We start from the raw sequence: 17,114 nt of genomic DNA on the forward strand, positions 1-17,114 counted from the left end.
CCAACAAGTTATGTTCTTCTATGGGTCTGACAATTTTATTCTTATGATTGTTTCAACTAATTTGCCTGGTACTGACGTTAGACTTACCGGTTTGTAATTGCCAGGATCACCTCTAGAGCCCTTTTTAAATATTGACGTTACATTAGCTATCTTCCAGTCATTGAGTACAGAAGCTGATTTAAAGGACAGGTTACAAACCATAGTTAATAGTTCTACAATTTCACATTTGAGTTCTTTCTGAACTCTAGGCTGAATGCCATCTGGCCCTGGAGACTTGTTACTGTTAAGTTTATCAATTACTTCCAAAACCTCCTCTAATGACACTTCAATCTGTGACAATTCCTCAGATTTGTCACCTACAAAGGATGGCTCAGGTTTGGGAATCTCCCTAACATCCTCAGCCATGAAGACTGAAGAAAAAAATTCATTTAGTTTCTCCACAATTATTTTATTGTCTTTAAGTGCTCCTTTTGTATCTCGATCATCCAGGCTTCCTGCTTCTGATGTACTTAAAAACATTTTGTTATTACCTGTTAATTTTTTGGCTAGCTGTTCTTCAAACTCCTTTTTGGTATTTCTTATTACAAGTTCAGTTTTTTGACCATAATTTTGCAGTGTTTATGCTCCTTTCTATGTACCTCACTAGGATTTGACTTTCACTTTTTAAAAGATGCCTTTTTATCTCTCACTGCTTCTTTTACATGGTTGTTAAGCCACGGTGGCTCTTTTACAGTGTTTTTTTTATTTGAGGTATACATTTAAGTTGGGCCTCTATTATGGTGTCTTTGAAAAGTGTCCATGCAGCTTGCAGGGATTTCACTCTAGTCACTGTACCTTTTAATTTCTGTTTAACTAACCTCCTCATTTTTGCAGAGTTCCCCTTTCTGAAATTAAATACCACAGTGTTGGGCTGTTGAGGTGTTCTTCCCACCACAGGAATTTTAAATGTTATTATATTATGGTCGCTATTTCCAAGCAGTCCTGTTATAGTTACCTCTTGGACCAGATCCTGTGCTCCATTCAGGACTAAATCAAGAATTGCTTCTCCCCTTGTAGGTTCCTGTACCAGCTGCTTCAAGAAGCAGTCATTTAAAATATCGAGAAATTTTGTCTCTGCATTTCATCCTGAGGTGACATGTACCCAGTCAATATGGGGATAATTGAAATCCCCCACTATTATCGAGTTCTTGATTTTGATAGCCTCTCTTATCTCCCTTAGCATCTCATCATCACTATCACTGTCCTGGTCAGGTGAACAGAGGCTTCTAGATTTCAAACCTTGGTTAGACAAGAGAAGACACCCTCTCTTAGAGTATCTCAACACTACCAACTCCATTCAGAACTCAGAAGTGCAGGGTTGCATGAAAATTAAAAATGGTGTGGGAAGAAGTACTAACCACTCATTTTTGAGCATTAAAAATGTCTTAGTTAAGATATTGGGTAACCTTCATCTAAACCATCTAAGCTCTACTACTAGTTTAAAGCTCTTTTAATGAGTTGTGCCAATCTTCATCCTAGAGGTCTATTTCCCTCCCTACTCAGGTGGAGTCCATCCCACAAGGACTGTCCTCTGTCCATGAATGCCTCCCAGTGGTCACATGCCACAAAGCCCTTCTTATAGCACCACTGCCTGAGCCATCTGTTGATCATCATAATCTTGTCTCACCTTCATTCTCCTCCTTTAGGGACAGGCAGAATCCCACTGAAGATCACCTGAGCCTCCATTTCCTTAAGCGTCTTCTCCAGCCTAGTGTAGTATCCCTTGATATGTTCCAGTGAGAATCTAGCTGTCTTATTTGTTCCCACATGAAGGATAATCAATGGATTCTTTCCTGCCTCAGGATCCTCTTCAGCCTCAGGTCCATATCCCATATCTTCGCTCCTGGCAGACAGCACATCCTTCTATTCTCCGGATCAACCTTGGTGATAGTTTGTACTTCTTAGTAGGGAGTCCCCATTCATAAACCTGCCTTTTCCTAGTGATGGTATGATTCTCTGGCCTTCTCCCTGTTCTTTCTGGCTGCAAGTCCACTTGTCTTTTATTCTGCCTTTCAATCTTCTGCCAGTCATCCTGTATCTTCCTGGGGCTCTGAACTCTGTGAATCTCCACTGGCTCTTCCTCTCTTCTTGCAGAACTAGCTGCTCTTCTCTTCTTCCATGTCCTGCCACCTACACTATTTGGTATTCCCTTTCTATTTATGCAGTGACTAAGGATGACTGGGAATTATCCCTGTATTTTAATGGTACAGTATTTGGATTATTCATCTGATTAGAATAAAGCTGCATAAGGGCTTCTCAACCGTTTTTTTTAAGAGCACATCGTTGATGAAGACTGAATTCAACAATCAACTTGAGAATAGTTTCTATTTCTTTTAGAAGCGGTGAAAAGCTTAATTTTTAGTTAGACATTTTCTTTATAACAACATTGTTTATGGAAATGAGAACACTGCAACATTAAATCTGATTTAACTTAAGCTCTTCAAGTTAAAGTTTGTCAATCATTTACCCAACGCTAAACCAAGTATTTGCACCAATGGTGTGACTCAAAAGTCACAGAAGTCAATGTGTTTGGATGTAAATCCCAGCTAAAGAATTTTATAAAAGTGAATGAAATCTATAATCTGAATGATTAAGTATCCCTAATAGTGAAAGCAAAGAATTCTAAAATGTATCACAACCTCTGAGCCAATTATAAAGACTTATTTTTTAGAATTCATACTAATGTGGTGGCTAATGCTTTCCTCTCTACTCCCACCTCCCAAACAGTGGTACCATAATACAAACTTTGAGCATACTTTTGGTAAATAAAAATTTGACAACTCTGATTTAACAGAAGTTACAGATGACAATCTCAAACCACACATTCAGTTACACAGCCTAAAAACAGAAAGGCCAAAAGGGCTGGGACATTTCCCAGTTAAGGAAAACAAACAGCATGGTGATGCTCTGCTGGCACAGCATTTCCTGCTAGCAGGCCTTCTCCGAGTACTGGGAGAGACTGGACGAAAGCAGAAGTAGCCTATTTTTGATGTTGTGATTGACTTGCTCTCCCAAAGGTGAACAGCTTTGGAGATTCCAAAACACCAGTCATCCCTTGTGGACCTATATGGTGAGGATTCTTTACCTTACTCTTGATTCTTATGGTTGGCAAACTTCACAATCATCTTTTCAGTACCTCTGCCCAAGGACAATAGAAAGTTCAGGTGTGAGGCCTACCTTGGAGCTATGCAACTTGGTACAATCAGGTTCAAATTGGAACACCCCCCCCGCCAAAAAATAAAATATATATTAAAAAAAAACAGATACATGAGATCACATTAAGGGAAGCTGGGATTATCTTTAACTGGGCGAAAGGATTATATCACTATCGGATGGAAAGCTCAATATAAAAAACGTATAAAATAAATGGTTGAAAAAAAATACCATAAAAGTAGTCACTCAACATTCATCAGCAGAATTAACAAATTCAAATTTAGTTCCTTCAAACAAGGCAACTACAGTAATCTTTTTACTTGGAACTGGGTTTATAGGTCAAACTACTTATCTTGTGGAATCTTCATCTTGCTAGAGAAAATGATCAAGATGAAACCTATTTGAAATATTTTTTTTTCAATTTTATATAAAGTCTGTATTCCCATATAAGCTATTCCTTTCACACTGCTTAGTGGAGAACATCAAAGGCAAGCTGAGATTCTAGACCAAAGATTTTTCCTCTCCTCAATGGGAAGAGCAACTTCCAATTCACCAACTGAAATAATGACTTTGCAGTAAAGACGTGCTCACCAATATGACATCCCTGGTTCAGGTTCTGGCTGCTTCCCCTTTTGTATGTTCTTGTACATCCAAAGAACATAGTAATGAACTCTACGTAACCTGGAGGACTGATGACTTCTGGAAAAAGACAAAAAGTAGTTGTGCCTTTCTACTGGACTCTTGTAAAATGACACACACAGCAGTTACAAAAACATTGAGTGCATTTTAGGTTTATAATATCATGCCTGTGTGTGAATGGGATTTTGCTAAAACTTGTGAATCCCAGAGATGCCTCAAATCAACTTCAATTCTAAATATTGTGAACTTCAAGTGAATTTGTGACAACAGTTTGAAATAAGGAATTAAAATTATATTTGTCAGACAATGGTCAAACAGTGTCACACTTAGAACATTTTTTGACCAGTTTGAGAGAAATTATCAGTTCTAAGTTTATTCCCACTTAATCTCTCTCCGATCTGTGGAATCTTTCAAAAGAGAAGACACATTTTAAGTGCGGACATTGAAGATTTCATATGTAAATAACAAGAATCTACAACCAAATAAGGGAACTGGCAGAGTTCCATGGAGACGGGTGATATTAGGATGGAGTTTTTGGTGTTATGTACCTCCTGTGCCCCACATATCCATCATATATGCTTATGAGTAGAATGCTTACCCCACTAGCCAGGTACAACTGTGATAGGTCCAGGAGCAATGGAGATCCCAACTGAGAACAGCGGAGGCAGTATTCCATGTACCCCTTCTCCTTTTCTTACCCCCCCTTCCCTTAATGTGTTGGGGATCCTTCTCTTTCCCCCTGCTCTCCCTCTTCCTTCCTTGGGACAGAGCATGGGGATGGGTGTACCACATGCTGCATCTGGGGAATGGGCTTCAGAGACTGTCCCAGCCACTGGTGTTACCATTAGGGGTTATGCTGGGGCTCGGCTATTGAGGCCCATTTGCTCGTGGTGGAGTGTAAGGGATTAATATAGTTTTCTGCCTGGGCAAGGTAGACATTGTGGGCTCCCTGTATGAGCCCTCTCTGCCCCCCTTCATCTAGTTGCTGGATCTCTGTTGCTACTGGAGACTTGACCCACTGCCAGTTTGGGGGTAGGAAAGGGTTTTTCCCCTCATGGAAAAACTGGCAAATTGGGCTGTGGCAGGAGAAAGCAGCCACTGGGCTGATTGGTTGCAGCTCTGCCTGCTTCCCCCATGCCCGAAACAGAGCCCAGCTGGTCCCTATAAGAGGCTGCAAGCCAGGAGCCCAAACAGTCTCTCTCTCTCTGCCTTCAGAGAGAAAGAGAGAGAGGGGCCTTCAGAAAGAGAGAGGGGCCTGGCTGCTGGGAAGCTCGGGGTGCCTAGAGTGAGGCTGAGCTGGGGAAAGGCCAGAGGGGCTGGTGAGCTCCAGGCTGGCAACTCCTCGGGCTGCAGGGTCTTGTCCAAGCCCCCACAGAGGCACTGGGTTGCAGAGAGAGGCAGCAGGTCCAGACCCAACCTTGCCTATGATGAGTGGCTGACACTGCAGTCTGCTCCAGGGTGTGGGGGTGAGTTGGTGACTGGCAGTAGCCTCCGACTGAGGCGAGGTGGGGATAGGGGGTGGAGGTTCACTGGGGAGGGGAGATACTGAGACTGAGGGGAGTACTACCAGGGGGCAGCACCCCAGTTAAAGGGGCACTGGAGTCCAGGGAGGGACATGGGAGCTAAGCTGTGGCGGATCACTGGCCTGCAGAGGGCGATGCAGGCTGGAAATCAAGCTAATTCCCTGAGAGACCAGCAGGAGGCACCGCAGGGATGAGACCACTCGCTTACACTGCCTCTATGTCTTGTGCAGCTTCTGCCACTGCACACTTCCTAGCATGGAAGTGGGAACAAGTTGGGATCTGGCTTCCTATCAGAGTCTTTTGGCAGGGCTGAGGGTAAAGTGGGGGCATGGTCTTCACACTCTGCTCTGTAACACAGCTGGGTGGTAGGGGTGGGGTGATTATTCCAGTTATGTAATTGTCTTAAATAAAGTTGGAGCCTCTTCCTTTAAAATATTATATTTTATATTATATATGGTATATGTCTCATTGTTGTCCTGTCCATGTCACTCTAGGGTTTTATACAATGCCATTGTTCTCAAGCTGTTCTGATAGCTATTTTTTTGTAAGTTCTATACTTGTTTTCAACACTTCTCTTTTCCTGTCAGTCATTATTCCCATTTTGAGGGAACAGGCCAATTATTATTTTGGCAAAAACAGACAAAAAGAGACAGTCATGCTGGGGCTCATTGGTACTCTTGAGTCAGACAGCTCAGCTCTCCCCTCCTCTCCGGTAAAACCCATCTTCACCATGATTACCAGCCTGACAAAATGAAAATACAGAGAGGGTGTAGATAGCTGGGTCCAAAGTTCAGCAGATCCCTCCACTGTCAAAACTCAAAACAGCCAAATACAATAAGTGTCCACTTACTGCGTTAGGTTTTGCTAGATTTTAATCATAAATCTTGTAGGTCCAAAATAGGCTGCTCTAGGTGTTGAGAGTCAATGTTTTTGGGGTGATTGTTTTTGTGTCTGTATATGTCTCAGTACAAGTATAAGCAGAGAAGTGCAAAAATAACTGATGTGGAAGGAAATCCCACTCATCAAGGAGAGAGGCGACAAGTTCAGAGTAAAAAGGGAAGAAGAAAAGACCCACAGGGACAGTGTTTGAGGAACAACATAGTGGCACTTGGTGGTGTTCAATGTGCAACAGCATGGACAAAGAATCTGCTCCAATGCCACTTCCTCTGCGCCACCAGCAATAGCCTGCAAGGGGCACAGGAGACTTCCACCAGCAGAGGAGCTGCATTGACCCTTACTTACATTAACTCATCCGCTGTCCCAAGGCTCACTGTGAGCCCTGTATTAGGATTTTTTTTTTTTTTTAGGGTTGGAAGGGACCTCAGGAGGTCATCTAGTCCACCTCCCTGCTCAAAGCAGGACCAATCCCCAGACAGATTTTTGCCCCAGATCCCTAAATGGTGCCCTCAAGGGTTCAACTCACAACCCTGGGTTTAGCAGGCTAATGCTCAAACCACTGAACTATCCCTCCTCCCTGCAGATGCTGCAGAAGGAGCCAAAGAAGGCCACACTAACACCTTGCTGATGTCATTCTGGTACATCTACAAGACTATAGGCAGCAGTGATACATTAGAGTTCCCCCTATCCCTGGGCTGCATATCTTGTGTTGTGGCTCCTGGCATCAAGTGGGAGCTGTGGTTGCTCAGTACTTCTGAAAAGTCAGGCCCTTATTCCACACACTGGCTAATCTATTATGCAAATGGCCAGTTTCCTGTCATAGGTATGCATAATTATAGGACTAGCACATGCATTCACAGTAATTAGGTGATGACTGGTATATCATTGCTAATGATTGTTTGGCTATGCCATACACACAGTTTCAGACATCAGGCCCAGAATAAGGCCTGATAATTATTATGAAATGCAAGAAAAGGTGACTTTGGCTGATGTAGAGACTTACAAGAACGGCCACATTGGGTCAGACCAATGGTCCGTCTAGCCCCGTATCCTGTCTGAGAGTGCCCAGTGCCAGACTCTCTTAGCAGTTGAAGGTTTAGGAACACCTGGAGCATGTGGTTGCATCCTTGACTATCTTGACTAATAGCCGGTGAGAGACTTATCATCCTTGATTTATCTAATTCTTTTAAGTCCAAAGTGGACTGCAAAGCGTTACAAAGGGAATCTCACAAAACTGGGTGACTGGGCAACAAAATAGCAGATGAAATTAAAGACTGATAAATACAAATTAACACACATTGGAAAACAATCCCAAATATACATGCAAAATGATGGGGTCTAAATTAGCTGTAACCACTCATGAAAGATCTTGGAGTCATTATGGATAGTTCTCTAAAAACATCTGCTCAATGTGCAGCAGCAGAGAAAAAAGGCTAACAGAATGTTAGGAACCATTAGGAAAAGGACAGATAATAAGAATATCATAATGCCCCTACATAAATCCAGGATACAACCATACCTTGAATACCATGTGCCGTTCTGGTCACCTCATCTCAAAAAAAATATATATGAGAAATGTAAAGGTACAGAGAATGCAATGAAAATGGATAGGGATATGAAACAGCTCTCATAGGAGGAGAGATTTATTCAGCTTGGAAAAAAGAGATGACCAAGGGAGAGGGGAGAAGGGAAAAGGAGATATTATAGACAACTGGTTTTCAAACTTTTTTTTCTGGCGATCCAGTTGAAGAAAATTGCTGATGCCCACGACTCAACAGAGCTGGGGATGAGGGGTTGTGATGTGGGAGGGGGCACAGGGCTGGGGCAGAGGGTTGGGGTGCAGGAAGGGGGTCAGGCCTCTGGGCTGTGGGTGCAGGCTCTGAAGTGGGGCCAGGGATGAGGGGGCTGGGGTGCAGGAAGGGGCTCCAGGTTTGGGGGGGGGAATCAGGGCGCAAGGTTGGGGCAGCACCCCCTCCCCAGCTACTATAGCCCCTCTGCCTATGAGCTGAACCTGCTGCTGGCCACTTCTGGGGTGCAGTGAAGTGTCAGAACAGGTAGGGGCTACTAGTTTTTACTGACCAGCTGCCAGTGTCCCTGGGTGCTGAGCAAGGTGACCCAGTGCCTTGCATTCCATGACCCAATACTTTGAAAACCACTGTTATAGACCAGGAAAGATTAATTAAACTTTTTAAACTGCCAATTTTATTCTGCACACAGCAGTCACTCCTGTTAAGAGCAGGAGAAAAAACAAACTATGCTATCAAAGGAAGCAGTAAAAGACTTAGATGTATTCATGCACAAATCAGCACGAGCTGCACGTAAGTGAGACCATGCCTTCCAAGGATTTACCTCCTTCAGTAATGGTACTGCAAATGATGTTTGTGTACTTTGCCTAATATTCAAAACTTTCGTTCAATATGGAACACAACTGAGCAGAAGCACAATTTATGTTCAGCTTAAGCATGGAAAAGTTGCTTAGCTACTTTAGTAAATGGAGGCCTTTATACAGCAGCTTTGGAGTTAAATTAACTGGCAAGTTTTTTTTTAAATAAAGGCTGATATTAGTAAGCATCGCCACTATGTTATACTACACACTGTGCCAATTGGTTCACTGAGGTTGTTGGGTAGTCACAAAGATCAAATATGTCTCTGAACGAGTAAAAGTAGTATTTTGATCACAATCCATTTAAAAAAAAAATAACTGCAGTCCTGTTTGAGTAGTAAAGTAAAGGAAAACAAAAGCTACTTGAGGGGAGAAAAGCCCATCGTTAAAGTGCAGCACTCACAGTGGATAAGACCATAGAATAAATTTGACTACATACATACAGTAATCGCCTCTAATATTTTTTATTTTGCCACACTTATTACCTGGGGGTGGGGGGAAGGGATGTAGAGAAGCACTGGCAACTTCCCAGCCCATTTTTTCCTTTCTGCCTAAAGTCACCCATAATACTGAATTTGTGTATCACATTTTTTTCCTTAGCAACAAATAACACTATCAAAGATTTTGTTGTATTATTGTAGTCCCTAAGAGCCCAAATTCAGACTGTACCCTAGGCACAGGACAAGTCATGTTGTGAGAGGCCTCCCTCCTCAAGGAGCTTCCAACTTAAAACAAGAGACACCCCCCAAAAAAAATACCAAAACACATTTTCTTAATTTTACAGATGGCAAAATGGAGGCACAAGGAGACTAAGCGGCTTGTCCAAGGTCATAAAAGAAGAGAGTGGCAGATCTAGAAATTGAATGAGCTGAGTACCAATCTAGTGGCTTCACCACAACACTATCCTTCAGCATCACCTCACTGTAAGGTCGGGCATGATGAGAAGCTGAGTTGTCAAAGAAAAACCTCACCTGAACACAAATATGTCAAATATATAGAAAATGATTGGTCAACTCAATTATTTTGTGCATCCACCTACTCCATTTTGAAAGCATCTGTTTTCTTTGATTTTTAGATGTATATTGTATACAGTACAATTTTAAGATGTCTCCTGTGCATCAGAAGGGAAGTGATGGAGATTAGTCACTGGTATCTTAAATGACTTGTATAAATTAATTTCCTTACGGGTCCATAAGGTCAAGTTAGTGTGGTCTTGTATGACACTTCAAAGGGAATTACTGATGAATCAAATAGCAGCACCATTGTACTCTCCCTATTTACTGAGGAAATGCTTGGTTATTCAGTGGATGTTTGTTTCTGCACAGCAATTATTCAACACTCCTTGTTTAATGTTTGCTTATTTTGTTAACAAATATTGATAGAGTACAAATAAACACAGGTAGAAGAGGAAAAAATCCCTTGTAACTGCTGGTTTACAGGAAGTAACAACATATGCTCAGAGGAATGCTTCAAAGTACACCTCTGCCTACTGTAATCATTACAGCCAGTTTCTCCTCTTGTTTTATTAGTTCTATAACTATATCCAAGTTCACATATTCTAGGTACTCATACGGTCTGATGCTATATAGGTTTCCAGATGGTCTGATTGTGTCTTATATGCAGGCAAGGAGACATGTCTTGTAGTGGGAGCTAAATCAGATGGAACAGGCTTAACATTCTCTAAAACAGACTGACAATGTAGAGTTGAATCTCTCACAGGGACTAGAATCCACTAGGATCCTTGGCAACCCCTTGTGCTTTCTCTTCCAGAAGAGAGCACTCAGTCACATGGAAAGGAACTTGACAAACTGTTCCTAAACATTCGTCTACATTGATAAAAGTTGCTTGCAGTGACCTCATCTCTTTGCCTCATCTTTCAGTTACCCTCTGCCCCAGTTCTCAGTGTACTATGCAGTATCAAGTTTTTTTTGAATTAGCAAGAATGAAGTTCATCAGGTTTAATTGTGTACATTATTCATCTTAATGATAGTTGGTGATAGTGACTCCATCATATGAGCACCTCTAGATTCCTTGATGAGCTTAATCCCTTCTCATTGGTTGTGCAGATACAATGCCAGAAGCCTTTACCTCCATAGTACCAGTAAATGCTATCTGATCTGGATTCCCTTCCAGTCAATTCCAACTCATCAGAAGTAAGCCTGTACACACAGGGTGGCCACACATATACTGGAAATTTCAGTACTTCTGGGATCAGTATTAGACCTCCCCTTAAAGTGTGACTCCACTCCCAATTCTGTGACCTCACATGCAGTATGTCCTTTTGAACCTCACCTCTCCCCACCCACATTAGTGTGAGGGAGGGCATGCTGGCAGAAGCAGGACAGCATGTTCTTTAAAAGGTGTCCTCTGTTCATGTGAAGGGTAGAGCAGAATGCGCTTTAAAATGTCATCCTTCATCTGTAACACCAGAGAAAAACCATGTGTTGTTTCTGTCTCAGTACCAGACAGGGGGACAAACCATTTAAAAACCAGGACTATGCAGCTTAAAGATAGACATATGGCATTGCAAATAAGACTGTGTTTTGTCACGGACCACAATGGCAGGTTGCACAAAAAGAAAAGCCACATCAAAAAAGTATCCAGAGAACCCTAAAATAACTATACAGATGACCGGCTTTTGGTGTTCTCTGGTCCCTCCTTCTTTTTTGTATTTTGCTTTTATGAATGTCCACGGAATGAAAATGGAAGGGGCCATGAATACTGTCAAGGCAAATGTGCAGCTTTTATTCAAACTAATATTTCCATGAATATTTTTGCAGCATTCCTCCAGCTCTACTCCCACAGTGTTGCCAGTCTGGTATTTTATAATCTGAAATTGTTTCATGAGTTGTCAGTTTGGTTCTGAAATGACTTTAATATGCTTATCTAAGGCAACATCATGACGGCCATATATACAGGCAATATCTTAGACTCCTGAAAGTGTTAAATTAAGGTTTTGAAATTGTGTCCACTGCAGCAAATGAAACCTGAGCCACATGCTACCTAATAACAATGACTGAGTTCTTATATACACAAGAGGAGATGTATCAAATTTGCAATGCCTAATGGCACAAAAGCACAAGATTAAACTCATCTGCTGGGTAATGAAAGTTTGAGTATAAAATGGTAACTCTTTAATTAGCTTAGGTTTATATTTAGGCATTAGAAGGTCTCCAGTTTTCTATCAGTGGACATTTCTAAAAGTAACAAGGTAACCTAATAGTACAGTCAGAATAAGGTAATTGGATATTGCTCTGTGCCTTTAGTTGGGGGAATAGGACCCTCTGGGGAGTAGAATCACAAGTAAAATCATTCAGAGGAAGAGAAGAGGAGCAAGAGAGGTGAGAAAAATCTACATGTCTATGTCAACCTGTCTCCCATTACAAATAGGGTAAATAACACTTTTTCCACATCTCGCCAGCCTCTCTCACACTGCAAAAGGCAGAGGTCACCCGATGAAATTAATAAGAAGCAGGTTTAATAAAACAAGAGGAAGTACTTTTTCCACACAACACAATTCTCCTGTGAAACTCATTGTCATTGAATCTTATGATGGCCAAAAGTATAACTGGGTTCAAAAAAGAATTAGAGAAGTTCATGGAGGAGAAATCCATCAATGGCTATTAGCCAAGATGGTAAGGGTTCAAACGAAAACTTTTTACTGTCAGAAACCAGGAGGGCAACATGGGGTGGATCTCTCTAAAATTTCCATTCTGTATGCTTCCCTTGAAATTCTGGTGCTGGCCACCGTTGGAGACAGAATACGGGGCTAGATGAACCATTGGTCTGACCTAATGTGGCCGTTTTTATGTTCTAGCCTGCTGCTGCACATAAAAGCAGTTGATGACACGTTGAGAAGAGAGGGAAGACAAGATGCTTTCTTGTGGTGGTCTCTAACATAGCCAGTGGAAAAACATCTCTCTGTATGCATGCCTACACAGTTTTCAGAAGCAGCATACTAGTCCAAATTTCTCCTCTGCTCCTGCAGCACTCATTGTTTGGTATCACAGAACACCCCAAAAACCATGTACTTTCTTATGAAGTGCAGAATAGGGAGGAGAGCTACAGAATGAGGGGAGAGTGTAGAAAGATAATGGGGAGAAGGGGAACAAAAACACAAAGAAACCAGAACTGAGAATAAAAATAAACTTTACAAAGAAAAAATACAATTTAAAGTTAAAAGCCAGATTAAATAAAGTGGAAGTGAGGGACTGAAATGGAGAGGAAGTAGCAAAAAAATTGAGAAAAAGGGAAAAGGGAGAGATATGCTGGAGTATTTGGCAAGTAAGTCACAGCTAGACACTAATTAATCCCCAGTTGGGCTCCAATGAAAAGGGATTAGGAAACCCTGAGAGAAACCCTGAGATTTGGAGCATTTTCACTTTCCGGTTGCTGGTTCTAGTACCTTCAAGGATGCAAATTGATCAAATTCATCAACTTCCAGTAGCCTGTGTTTAGTGAGTTTGTAGTCCTGGATTTTGTTATGTGAACACCTATTTATTAAAAATTAGACAACTCCGGACTCCTCTGGTGGTAGACTCAGAAGACTCCCAGCACTGGATGGTTGTGGAGACAGGAATATTTACTTACTTTTCTAAAGGTGGTTCCCCCAGATTGATAAAGTAATGTGTCATTACAAGCTTCATGCTCATATAACATCCCTCCCTTTGCCCCAGGTTCAAGACAAGGAAAAGTTAAACTCAATTGTATTTAATATTTTCATGTAGATACCAGGAACATCAAACTTTGTTTATTATGTATCAGAGGGGTAGCCGTGTTAGTCTGGATCTGTAAAAAGTGATAAAGAGTCCTGTGGCACCTTATAGACTAACAGACGTATTGGAGCATAAGCTTTTGTGGGTGAATACCCACTTCGTCAGACGCATGTGGTGGAAATTTCCAGAGGCAGGTATAAATATGCAGGCAAGAATCATTCTAGCGATAACGAGGTTAGTTCAATCAGGGTGGATGAGGCCCTCTTCTAGCAGTTGAGGTGTGAACACCAAGGGAGGAGAAACGGCTTTTATAGTTGGCTAGCCATTCACAGTCTTTGATTAATCTTGAGCTGATGGTGTCAAATTTGCAAATGAACTGAAGTTCAGCAGTTTCTCTTTGGAGTCTGGTCCTGGAGTTTTTTTGCGGTAGGATGGCTATCTTTAAGTCTACTATTGTGTGTCCAGGGAGGCTGAAATGTTCTCCTACAGGTTTTTGTATATTGCCATTCCTAATATCTGATTTGTGTCCATTTATCCTTTTACGTAGGGATTGTCCAGTTTGGCCAATGTACATAGCAGAGAGGCATTGCTGGCACATGATGGCATATATTACATTGGTGGATGTGCAGGTGAATGAACCGGTGATGTTGTGGCTGATCTGGTTAGGTCCTGTGATGTTGTCACTGGTGTAAATATGTGGGCAGAGTTGGCATCGAGGTTTGTTGCATGGATTGATTCCTAAGTTAGAGTTACTATGGTGTGGTTGCTGGTGAGAATATGCTTAAGGTTGGCGGGTTGTCTGTGGGCGAGGACTGACCTGCCTCCCAAGGCCTGTGAAAGCAAGGGATCATTGTCCAGGATGGGTTGTAGATCACTGATGATGCATTGGAGAGGTTTTAGCTGAGGACTGTGGGTGATGGCCAGTGGAGTTCTGTTGGTTTCTTTCTTGGGCTTGTCTTGCAGCAGGAGGCTTCTGGGTACACATCTGTCTCTGTTGATTTGTTTCCTTATTTCCTCGTGCGGGTATTGTAGTTTTGCGAATGCTTGGTGAAGATCTTGTAGGTGTTGGTCTCTGTTTGAGGGGTTGGGGCAAATGTGGTTGTACCTCAGCACTTGGCTGTAGACGATGGATCGTGTGGTGTGTCCAGGATGGAAGCTGGAGGCATGAAGGTAGGCATAGCAGTCGGTAGGTTTTCGGTATAGGGTGGTGTTAACGTGACCATCACTTATTTGTACCGTGGTATCTAGGAAGTGGACCTCCCGGGTAGCTTGGTCCAGGCTGAGGTTGATGGTGGGGTGGAAGCTGTTGAAATCATGGCGGAATTCTTCCAGAGTCTCCTTCCCATGGGTCCAAATGATGAAGAGGTCGTCAATGTAGCATAGGTAGAGAAGGGGCGTGAGTGGACGAGAGCTGAGGAAGCATTGTTCCAGGTCAGCCATAAAAATGTTGGCGGAGCCATGCTGGTGCCCATAGCGGTGCCACTGGTCTGGAGGTATAGTCACCAAATTTGAAATAATTGTGCGTGAGGATAAAGTCACAGAGTATTCATTAATGCATTATTAGCCCATTAAAGTAATCAACACATCATTCTTGAGTAAGCAACATGAGTCGCTGCCCTGAAACAGTGACATGTAGCAGCCCTGCAGCAATAAGCCACCAAGCAATGTATATTACATATCAAAGTGCTAAGTGGCATTGACAAGTCAATAAAGCAATTTTGTTTTGCATGTTTAAAACAATGAGAAGACTATATGAGAATGTTTTGAACATTCCTATGGTATACAGTGAAGTTGTCAGTGTTCTGTACATGCTGCATAATAAAATGACTGATACATTGGTTGGTTACATGCTTTTTAATCTTTCTGTTTATTAATAATAAATGTTAGTGCTCAGGAAAAGCTGTTAGACTGAAGTCCTATATTTCTCCAAAGGAGAGTAGAGCAAACTTTGTGTTAGTTTGCCAGCATGCTTCATCTCTATGCTAGAAGGACCCCACTTTTAGGCATGAGTAATTCATTCTCAGCACTCAAGTCAAGATTTCAGTGTCCTGAAAGCGTCAACAGAAGGTGGTATGATGTTGATTCTAGTCTACGATATTGAGACCACCACTGACCTACCATTGGATAGTAATACCTTACTGTTAAACAAAGTTTGTTTCCTTATCCAAAGGGAAGCGATGGATTCTCCATCTCCTCAAATCAAGACTTGATGCATTTCTGGAAGCTATGCTTTAGCCAAACAAAGTATTGGGCTCAATACAGGGGAACTAAGTGAAATATAATAGACTGTGATATACAGACTGTCAGACTATTTTATCCAATGGTTCTTTCTGGCCTTAAACTCTATGACCCTTGGATAAACTATCCAACATCCTTGATATTCAGAACAATTTGGGAGTTCTTGTGAGGAATTTCACAAGACAATGCTTATACACAGGATACGCTCATCCACAAATACTTTCAACATCAACACCACATTGGATCAATAGAGTATACTTGTGCAAAATGCCCTTCCTGTTTCCAAGTGCTTCAAGACCATTGTCAATATTCTGGCATGACAGAATCAGAAATGTAGGACTGGAAGTGACCTTGATAAGTGTTATCTAGGACATCCCTGACAGTCATTTAACTTGCTCTTAAAAACCTCCAGTGATAGAGATTCCACAACCTCCCTACATCATTTGTTCCAACGCTTACCCACTTTTACAGTTCAGAAGTTTTTTTCTTAATGTTTAACTTGAATCTCCCTCGCTTCAGTTTAAGCTCATCACTTCTTGTCCTGTCCTCAGTGGCTAAGGATAACAAATTTGTCACCTTCCTCTATACGACTATGTACATACATTAAGGCTGTTTTGCTCCCTGTCAGTCTTTTCTTCTTCAGACTACCCCCCCCCCCACTTCAACCTTTCCTTGTAGGTCACATTTTCTTAGACCTTTAATCATTTTTGTTGCTTTCCTCTGGACATTCTCCAATTTCTTGACCACATCTTCCTTCAGGTGAGGCATTGTCAGTGCTGAGTAGAGCAAAAGAATTACTTCTTTTGTCTTGCTTACAGGATAATGATGCATGCTAGTTGACAATACATTTTCACTAACAGTTTATTTTCACAACTATTTTAAAGCTATTGGAGGAATGTAAATGTTGGTTTTTAAATCCATAATAGTATCACCAGCACAGCTCATTCCTTTAATTTCATAGTCTGTTACCTTTGCTGTTCATAGGAACAAAAAGGGATCCTATCCTGTAGGAAGGCTTGTATTCCCCTTTCTGGGTTTTGCTGTATTGGGAAGCAAATGTTTTGGTCATTTCTTTATTGGGCTTCTCCCCAACAAGATTTCTCCTGAGAATTGTGAGGCAGAGAATTTACTTTGATAATTGTCTATTGCCCCGCTTTCAAGACATGGTTGACATCTGCCTATAATGCCTGCTACTAGGACTCTTGCTGCCATATTGTCGAATCTATGGATCGATCAGCTTTGAACGCTGCTGGTTCTCTCACTGTGTATTTCTTTCTTGGGTTATTTTTATTCGTATTCGCTTAAAATTGGTCATAGTTCACAGAGTTCACACTTTTTAGGTCATTTCCTTAGAAGATAGTGTGGCCCTAGCAAAGTAGGTGGTTACAAGTGAGGTTGTATGAGCTTTTGAGGAAGCTTCAGAGTCCCTTTTAAATGTGTGGCTTCTACTTTCCTGTCTGCAGGATCTTTTATGAACAGATCATCCTAAAGATTTTTTGCCAGGGATGCCATTTCTGTATTGACCTT

This window comes from Mauremys reevesii, linkage group 5 (genome assembly GCF_016161935.1).
Source record: "Mauremys reevesii isolate NIE-2019 linkage group 5, ASM1616193v1, whole genome shotgun sequence".
NCBI classification, from domain to species: Eukaryota; Metazoa; Chordata; order Testudines; family Geoemydidae; genus Mauremys; species Mauremys reevesii.